The following is a 9792-nucleotide window of genomic DNA, read 5'->3' as shown; positions in this document are numbered from 1 at the left end:
CACTCCTTCATTTTCTTGGTCTTTCCTCCTTTTCACATCTCTTTTTGCCCCACTTTGTTTCCTGTGCAGCCTCATGCCTACTGGCTGTGATACAGTTAGTGAAGCTGTCTACATGCTCTGAAGTGTGTGAGGTTTCTGTGAACACTGGTTCATTTACCAACACTGCTTAGAGCAAAGCACATCTCTGCTATATATCAAACTCTTGACAAGTGGTTTCCTGTTTCATATTCCATGTTGTGTATCTCCTATATTCCAAGTTCTCCATGGAGAACAGGATGAGAACTGGAAACGTCTGATCAAGATGACCAGTGGAAAGGGGAGGACGGTTGTTAATCCCTAAAGGGGAGCCAGTGAGCTCTGTGGTGAAACTGGGGCTTCTTGAGCCCTTCTTGTGGAGGCTCAGGGGTTATTGCAAGGGTGCAATTGACAATAAATAGTACAAGGCAGTATTTCCTAGATCTGTGGGCAGATCTACACATAGTGATATCTAAGAGATTACTTCTTAGGGGTTTTCAAGTTTTTAAATAATGAGTTATGTGGCAAGAATTCCACATTATTACATATATTTTTATAAAGGTCATCAAACATCATCAGAATATAGATTTTAGAAGTAACATAACAAAAAAGCAGTCAAAACAGTCTTAATAAAAAGTTATTTACATAGAGATCTACAGATACAGTCCTATTGTTGATCATTGCTTAGTTTTAAGTGAATAAATGGGAATGCTTTATTCTCTTCTAGTTATTTAACACAAATGTTTATTGAGTATCTACTGTGAACAGAAAATGTTTCGCATACTGCAGATATAATAGTGAACAAGATAGGCAAGCACTCTGTTTTAACTGAGCTTATATTCTTAATGTGTGTGTTAGGTAGGGAGAAGATCTGTGAAGAGTCTGAGATTTTGCCGTACTTGCAAGCTAACAAATTGGCCAGCTACAGTTTCATGACCTCTCGATAAGCAATGAAGTGTAGTTTATTATTCACAGCCATGCAGTAGACAAGTAGCCATTATTTTCCTTGTGCTGATTCCCTGAACCCCAATACTCACAGAGCAATGTGAAGAGGGCCAGTGAACACCTGCAGTAAGTTATGTTATAGGACAGTAATCTTAAGCGTAGGGAACCCTAATATTTTATAATGGGCAGTAAGTGTACATGTCCTATACTTTTATGGAGACACTCATTCTCTCTTCCTGTCTGTAAGTAAACTTGCCCTTTTCCCTGGAGGGGAACACTGTTTCTAATTTCAAAATTTATTCACTATTCTTTTTTTTAAATATGCATGTTTATTTTCACTAGAAAAATAATATCTATCTACGATTTTGGTCCACTTTCTTCTTCCTGACCTCTACAATTCCAAGTTAAATACTTTAATTTTACTCAAGTAAAAGCAGAATCACATATCTGACATGAGAACAATATGTTTCATATCATCGAATTAGTTTGAATTAGGTGTGCTTTTGATTATTTCTCAGAAAAAATAACTCGTCTTTCCTACCTGTTATTTTCCTTGTATTTATTTGAGTCACTCTTGAGTAATGAGTAACTCTTTCCTACATTCAGTAATGTGGGTGTAAGTAATAGTAGTTTATTACATCAGTAACTGGATTAATCACCTAATCTTCATTTCATGCTTAGCTCTCCATATTACATGATAGTTCCATAATAACTTCAGATATTTTAGTCAAACTTACATTTTGATCAGTTGTAAAAATTAAGATGTTATATCAATTGTAAAAATTAAGATGTGAAAAATTTCAGACTAAATAGCACTGGGCCACTTATAGTCATGCCATTGTGAGAGGTCCTTGGAGAGTTACTTCCTCAGTTTCAACTCAGCATCCTTTGGGCAAAATGGCAACCAAGGTAAGCAGCACTTTCAGGAAGACTCCTCTTGAAATACTGTTTGTAGATTCATTGACAGTACCGAAGCCATTTATGTCAGCCAATGAAACAGTTGCTTTTACTACACTAGTGAAGTCACAGCCTGCAGCTTTTAGATTTTTACTCATGTTTTTAAGAGCTTGCTTAGCTTCTTTTGCTAAACAAGCCCTCCTGGCACAAGCAGTCCACTTGAAGGGTCCATGCCTATCTTTCCTAAAATGTAAGTGGCCCTGTTGACTAACCCAGCTTGACTGTAGGGCTCAATGGCCCCTGGAGCTTTCGTGGTGCTGATCACCTTTCTGATCAAGGATGACCTGGCTAAGCTTTCTCACTTGTGGCCCCTCCAGTAGAATCCCATGAACCATTCCTGCTTGCTTCTCGCCCGACTGACGTATTCACTGTTGTGAAAAGATTGTAGTGGCTCTTCTTGCAAGATGTGCAGAAACATGAGAGACCCTCCAACCATGGACAGAAGGAGATAGTCATATTTATACTGAAATATTTATGTGAACTACGAAGTGTATTAAACTCAGGCAAATCTTAGTTTTGACTTGTGATTTACATCAGTGATGCTGGTTCCCAGCATCAGTTTCTGCAGTCTTGCAAAAGAGCCATATTATCTGGTGGACTGACCTAGTGTCATGTGAGCACTGTGGAACATGAGCAATGTGAATCAGGATTCATTTTTCCACTCTGTGTCTCACCGTCTGTGTCACTTGGACTGATTGCATAGATTCTCTAAATCCGTTTCCTATAAACTGGGAATATTAAAACCTACTTGACAGAGTTATTAGAAAATTAAATAAATAACATTTGTAAAATATTTAGCATAAAGTCTAGATACAATAAGCCTTCAATAAAGGGTAGATATTTTTGTTTACTATTTGTTTACTATTACAGGTGTCCTAGACTCTGCTTATATTACTCTACTGTAATATAATAGGATCTTCATTTTGTAAATTAGGAAATGGAGACTCAGAGACTTATCTGAGGTTACCAGCTAATCAGTGGTAGAGCTACAATTCTAGCACAGTTCAATCAGTGTCCAAGCTTGCATCATGTACTACCCAGCAGACATTAGAGGTGAGGTCTCTCTACTTCCCAGTTGAATTTCCTCATTCAGAATCCACCTCTGCAGGCGTGGTGGCTCATACCTATAATCTCAGCACTCAGGGAGGCCAAAGAGGGCAGATTGCTTGAGCCCAGGAGTTTGAGACCAGCTTGGGCAACATGGAGAAACCCTGTCTCTACAAAAAATACAAAAATTAGCCAAGGTTGGTGGTGGGTATCTGTAGTCTCAGCTACTCGGGAGGCTGAACTGGGAGGATCTCCTGAGCCCAGGGAGATGAAGATTGAAGTGGGCCGATAGCGCCGTGCACTCCAGCCTGGGTGACAGAGTGAGGCCCCATCCCAAAACAACAAGAAGCAAACAGAACTCCCAAGTGGAGTTATTGGAAGATTAAATGAATAACATTTGTAAAATACGCAGCATGAAGTCTAGATACAATTTATTATATTCAATGATGGTCATTTACCTTTTTATTCACTTTCTGAATCTTGAAGCATACACATTAAATTCAAAAGCCAAAGGTATCTAAAGCCAAAGATGCTTTTTGCCCCTTATACTGTTGGTCTTACTTATTTACTTAATAATGAAGGCTGGCCTCCGAGTTCTGGAACCTCTCCCGTGTTTCCTAACACATCATCTCAGCCCATCCCTGATGGCTCTGCCCTTGCAATTTCCTCTTCCCTATGCTGTTTCCCATACTTTCAATATTTTCTTAAGCCTTCTTTAAAGAGGCTTAAGATTCACCCCCAATGCATCTCACCTTCTTCTGACCTTCTCTGTAGCTACTGGAATATTTCGATCTTGTTCTCTAAATTAACAATGGGAAAACATAATCCCATTAATTGTTTTAAAAGTCATTTTTCTTGGAAGAGGAACAGGTGGTTGCACTTTTTAACACCAAGAGGCACTGTAGGGGAGAAAATGAAAACACTGAAAACTTGTTGAAAACCACATTCTTCAGGAAATAATCATGGTAACAGTAACAGGAGCACCGATCAAGAAAAAAAAGGCAAAAGGTACTTTCTGGTTTTCTCAATCATTTTAATGATTAATGGTTACGGTAAACTGATGTATCTCTAAGTGCTAATACTTAAAGCACTCCCTTCTTCCCCAAAAGACACTGATCTTTTCTCTAGGGTACTCATGCCAAATGGAAACTTTGGTGCACAGAGTCCCTTTAATGGAACCCTCCTGAGAAAGATATGCTAAAACATGAAGAAAAGGAACTTGACCATTCAAAAAAAAAACAAAAACCAGAAAACCAAAGAAAACAACAACCTAGAAATCAAAGTGAGGCTCATATCATTCTATCTATAAGACACAAACTGATGGCCGGGTCGGTGGCTTACGCCTGTGATCTTAGTACTTTGGGAGGCAGAGGCAGGTGGATCACGAGGGCAAGAGATCGAGATCAGCCTGGCCAACATGGTAAAACCCCGTCTCTACTAAAAATACAAAAATGAGCTGTGTGTGGTGGCCCACGCCTGTGATCCCAGCCACTCAGAAGGCTGGGGCAGGAGAATTGCTTGAACTTGTGAGGTGGAGGTTGTAGTGAGCTGAGATCAGGCCATCACACTCCAGTCTGGGTGACAGAGTGAGACTCTGTTTAAAAAATAAAAGATACAAACTGATGTTTTTTCCTCCTACAGCCAGCTACAGTGATTCAAATAATAATTTACATATTTGTTAAATCCCCATAGAGATGTACCTGCTGTTTTGATCTTTTCTTTTTAATAGCAGTAAGTTTGCGATACATGGAAGCCCTTTGAAGGATCTCAGCCTGTGCCAAAAATCAAGTGTTGGCTGACGAGATCCATTGGAAGAATTTGTGGTCCAAATTAGCGTGAAATAATCAGCAAATGCCGTGTCGTCTCACTGTGTCTCTTTACCAGACTCCTCAGTTCCCGGGTGAGCTAGAGCAATTATTAAAACACCCAATGGTCACACAAATTTCTGCTACCAGATGATTTTAAAAGAATGCTAGAGGAGAATCGGTTTGGAAAGTCCTGCACCTGAGCGCTGCGTTCTCTGCCGAGTTCCCAGTATGGGGCAAGGTGCAGCCTTGCCTTCCACTGCTTTCAGTCGCGCTAGCACGTCAAAGAAGGAACCTAAAAGACAGGAGGATCTGCTCCCGCGGGGAAGAAGGCCTTAGAAGGCGAGAGAAGGACTGAGTGGTGGCACGCAGGGGCCAGTGCGCCCTCCTGCTTTCCAGCAGCTCGTTGCGGCGGCAGTAGCTGGAAATCCACACCTGCCCGCCGCGACAAACGCAGGCACATTTTAAAGCCAGGTGCCCGGGAAGAAAGCATGTCAAAGCAGAGTGGTGTTATTTTTAATAAAGCATGTGTTTGTCTTACAAGTGTGTCGGAAGGAGGCGCGCAGGTGTTGGGTTCCTGACCAGCGCTTCTGATGCAGGACAAGAGGCCGAGGTTGGATTTCACACCACCTCGCCTGAGATCTTTGATTTTGCAAATGGGATGTAACTGTACAAATTGATAGTTTAAGACTATCCCTTCTCTATGCATTTGTACAGTTGTTTTCAAAGCAAACTGGCTTCAGGGTGCAGATTTCATGACCAATCTTAGGGATTGAGCCAGGTCCTGTTAGGTAAAGATTAACAGCCCAATAAATAGAATTTGTGCACCGCCTTAAGATTCACACAAGGCAATGGCAAAGTTGATCTAAGATCTTCTTGGCAGGCAAAGATACATACCCCCCTCCCACCTTGTTTTAAAGAGTAAAAACATAAATTTGTCGATAATAAATTAATAACTCTCATGTAAGAGAGTTGCCAATATAAGAGACTCTATCTCCCATGTTCAGTAATAAAGATACGTATTATTTTGGTAAGAAATGCCTAAATTGAAATTCTGAAGGGCATTATGAACTTGAATTAAAAAGGTAATGGATTTTTTAATAAGTTCTGGGTCAAGATGTATTATCAAACTATTTTCCATAGGGCATAGAATATACTGTCTATCCTTTTAATAATGCCAGACCCAGTCTTACATCCAGTGGCCAGCTGAGGCTGCTCGTCTATTATAGCTCTCCCACCATCCCTAACAATGAGCAAATAACTAGATGACCTATGAAACATTTAAAATAGAACTGTCTCCTAGAGAAACTGTTACTAGCAGAGACAGGTTTTATCCAGACCAGGATAACCTGCTTTGGGAAAGAGCAGATCAATATTGTTTGGGAGTAAGTAGTGGAAGTAAATATTATGATGAATTAAGTTAATCTTAAAACAAATGATCTGTGCACCGACATGCGCTAATTGTTCTGATGCAGTACTATGCGAAGGATGATTCTGTGTGCTTTGAAATTCGAAGGGCTTTCAGAAAACACTTTTAATTATACAAACCATTTATTAGTTACAAAAGCACTATGTCTGCAAATCGTTAAAGACTGTCAAAGAACTTGACCATGCATTTGAAAAGTGGTCTGCATATTCTAAGTTGGAGGAGATGAGTTTTCTTCTTTCCTGATTTATGGCTTGGGTCCAAAGCCAAAGTTATGTCTTAAGCCATTCTTTCGGTCATGCCTAACTGTCTGACTCTGCTGTACTCTACAATGACTTGCCACTTTTTGTGTGCTCTCTTAGAATATATATATATATATATATATATATATATATATATATATATATATATATATTTATATTTTGCTGCATCCCTCAACCTTCCTTCCATCTCTGCTGGGTTCTGGAGACAGGTAGTATTTCTATATGTAACCATGGTGAAAAAGAAGGGTAAACTTGTTGACTAAAAGGTAGCCGAACCCAACACACTTAAGTGTACTCTGAATGAAAAAGTAAATTATTGAGTTATAAAGGGCCATTTCTGGCCCTTCATTACATGTTTAGATAACTTCTGGTCAGGCATGAGTTAGAATAGGATGTTGTCTTAGCTTTCTTCATAGTTGCATTCACTTTTAGATGATTTTAGATTAATGTAGCCATTTATACTCTAACTTAATATTGGAAGCATAAAGTTCATTGTTGCAAATTGTCTTCTGTTTTTTATATTTTCTGTAAAACAAAAATCTTCATAAGATAAAAGAATGCCTGCCCCTTTCATCATGGACGCATGTAGCAAGAGAGAGTGGATCTGGAAAACAAATTTGTGCTTTTTCTGGAAATGGGAACCATTCATAAAGCATTTAATGAGTTCAAGGTCTCCTTGTTCTCATTGTGCCTCCTATTCATATAGACTGTTGGCAACCAGAACTAGCTGAGCTTGACGCATTATTGGATGAATCTGCTTCAAACTTGAAGATTTATGAAAGCTCTGAATGACAGACAAAAATATACATTTTCCTTTTAAAAAGGGTAAGATTAATATTCAGTGGTCACAATATATAATTAAAGAGAAAAATGAAATGAACTGTTTATGCAGAGTTGGTTTAATATTACAATAGACCTGAAAGTCTGTGGCAAAATTTTTAAATTTTGCTCAAGGGTTTAAAGCCGCTCTGAAATGTTCTTACGGGTCTAACCCCATTGCTATTTTTATGCATGTCGTGAACTTGTTTACCAGCTGCATTTATGTGAGATGCTCAGATGTCTCCTGATGCCGCCTGCCTCCCTGTGTGCATCTTTATGTACTATATGCTCTCATTAATTTTGGAAAGAATTTTAAAGAGTGCTCAAATAACACTTCCAATTAGAAGCTGGTATTTTTTTTTTTCTAAGTGTTGGAGTGCAAAGCTCATTGAAACAACCCCCAGATGGTTGAATTGTATCCTAAAAACAGTCCTGGGTAAGAAAAAAAGACTAACTGATGCCTAGAGGTCTCAATAAACCTTCTAACTCCATTAAAATTCTGTTCCTGTTTCCTTCCTGCAGCTCTAGGTCCCAGTTTTAAGCTCTGTTCTTCATCTCCAAACTTTAGACGTTGGGCAAACTGCTGGTTTCCTTTTTGTGAAAACTTCATCAACTTGTATTTGATTGTCACAGAGTAGTAGCTTGGCTAAGTTTGTGTCCACACTCTTTTCTCCCTAAAGGAAGTCTATGGTCTCATAGGGTGGGGTTGGGGAGGCTCTGTATTGTTTGGATGCTATGTACAGGATAATGCTGAGAAAGGAGAATGTGAAAAAGGGATCATCACTAATCATTTCTGTATTCCTGGGAATTTTCCTGGGATGGAGTAGTGAAATACAAAAACTGGGTTTCCTGGTCAATGCTGTGTAACGCAGGCCATCAGGAAGGTTGTACTGAGGCATTTAGGGTATGCAACGATAACAGAGTTAAGAAATGAATAGTTGAGGAGCGGAGTGAATTAGAAGTGAATTAGGGAGTGAATCTTTATTTTCAAGTCTTTCCACCACCAGGATGCTCTCACCTCTAGGTGTCTACCTCGGGATCTCTGTTCCCCAACAGCCTACTGTCGCTCCATTCGCAGGTGGCTCAGCACATGGCCCTGCAGAATGAGATACCAGATTCTTCTTCCCATTTTGGTCCTTTCATTGCACCTGCTCCCTGGACCCCATGGCTGCTCACTGTACTCTGCCTCTGCATCAACCATAGCCCAAGAATCTCCCCTTCCCTTCAACATTTATGGGGTTGACACTTTTGCTTTCCTTTAGAATAGGAAGTGTGTCTCTTTATTTGCTACTTGAAAAAGTAACTCACATCGGGAAAATTGGGGGTAACTACAAAGGCAATTTTTTTTTTATTTCTGGTAAAGAATATTTAATAATTAGTGGACACAAAATTGAACAACACAGACATTATATGGAGAGAAGTATTCCTTTTTAAGTCAAAGTATTCCTTTTTAAGTGCAAAGGTCATTGAAACAACCCCCAGATGGCTGAATTGTGTCCTAAAAACAGTCCGGGGTAAATCAAAGAGACACTTCCAGTTACTAATATCCCTTTTTAATGCAAAAAGTAGACCACAGGTTCAAATCCCTATTTTTGGTAGTACCTGTCGCATTCTGACCCAGCCCCAGACAAGACTCTAAATGATATGAATTTTAAGTTAGAAGTGAAAGGAGAAAGAAATCTCAAGTGTCTTGATGAGAAAGGATGTCACTCCCTTGTGTCATGCCCAGTCAGTTGGAAAGAAGGCCCAGAGAGAAGTGGCTCTCTCATTCATTTGTGTCTATTATTTCATTGATTTCTGAGCAAATTAGAGGCTCTGTGGAAAAGGACTGGCAAGGAAATATGGAGCAGCATGAATGTAGCATTCTACTTAACACAAGGAAATGTGTTATGCATATATTGAACATGGGCTCTTTCAGAGAAAATTGTGAGTGGAGCTCTCTGTGAAGTTCTTTGTGTTAATTTGTAAGTTATTAAGGTAAAACTATTTTTCCCTCCTGAAATTCTACAAAAATCAGTTGGTTAAAATACAGATCGTGTTCTAGAAGGAAGTTTATAGGGATGTAAAATGCTGAGACAACCAGAAATCCCACATTTTAGATGTCAGAGCATTTGATTCATTCCTGTTAAGCCATGGACATCAATAAATAAAATCCTGTCTGATTGAATGTGTAACCTTATAAATTTAAGTGCTCTTTACTCTGAAGACCTGCAGTTCTCCTTTTTAAAAATCTTTTAAAGAAACTGAGAATCTCCTGAGTTTCTTGACTCTAGATTAAGTCCATGGGGCAAGCCAGGTTCTAGCTTTCACTCTATACTTGTTAAATTTATACCAACTTTATGTTGTGGGTGAGTCTATGAATAATACAATTTGGGGATTCTGAATTTATGAATGAACAGGCAGCTTTGAACTCCTTCTGGGAGCAGGCACCATATGCCATTCAAAGGTAATTTCCCTTAGATTTACATTTCATTTACTCATCTTGTGCCTCTAATGCCAAGTGCTGTGTCAGACC

At 39.3% G+C, this 9792-nt stretch overlaps 1 pseudogene; it reads right to left on the bottom strand.

Annotated features, from left to right (window-relative positions):
- Positions 1 to 1790: 1790 nt before the first annotated feature.
- On the bottom strand, positions 1791 to 4712 carry LOC100386856 (2-iminobutanoate/2-iminopropanoate deaminase pseudogene; annotated as a pseudogene).
- Between the last annotated feature and the right edge of the window lie 5080 nt (positions 4713 to 9792).

Source organism: Callithrix jacchus, chromosome 19 (genome assembly GCF_049354715.1).
Source record: "Callithrix jacchus isolate 240 chromosome 19, calJac240_pri, whole genome shotgun sequence".
Classification (NCBI taxonomy): Eukaryota; Metazoa; Chordata; class Mammalia; order Primates; family Cebidae; genus Callithrix; species Callithrix jacchus.
This window is presented reverse-complemented; position numbering and strand designations above follow the sequence as displayed.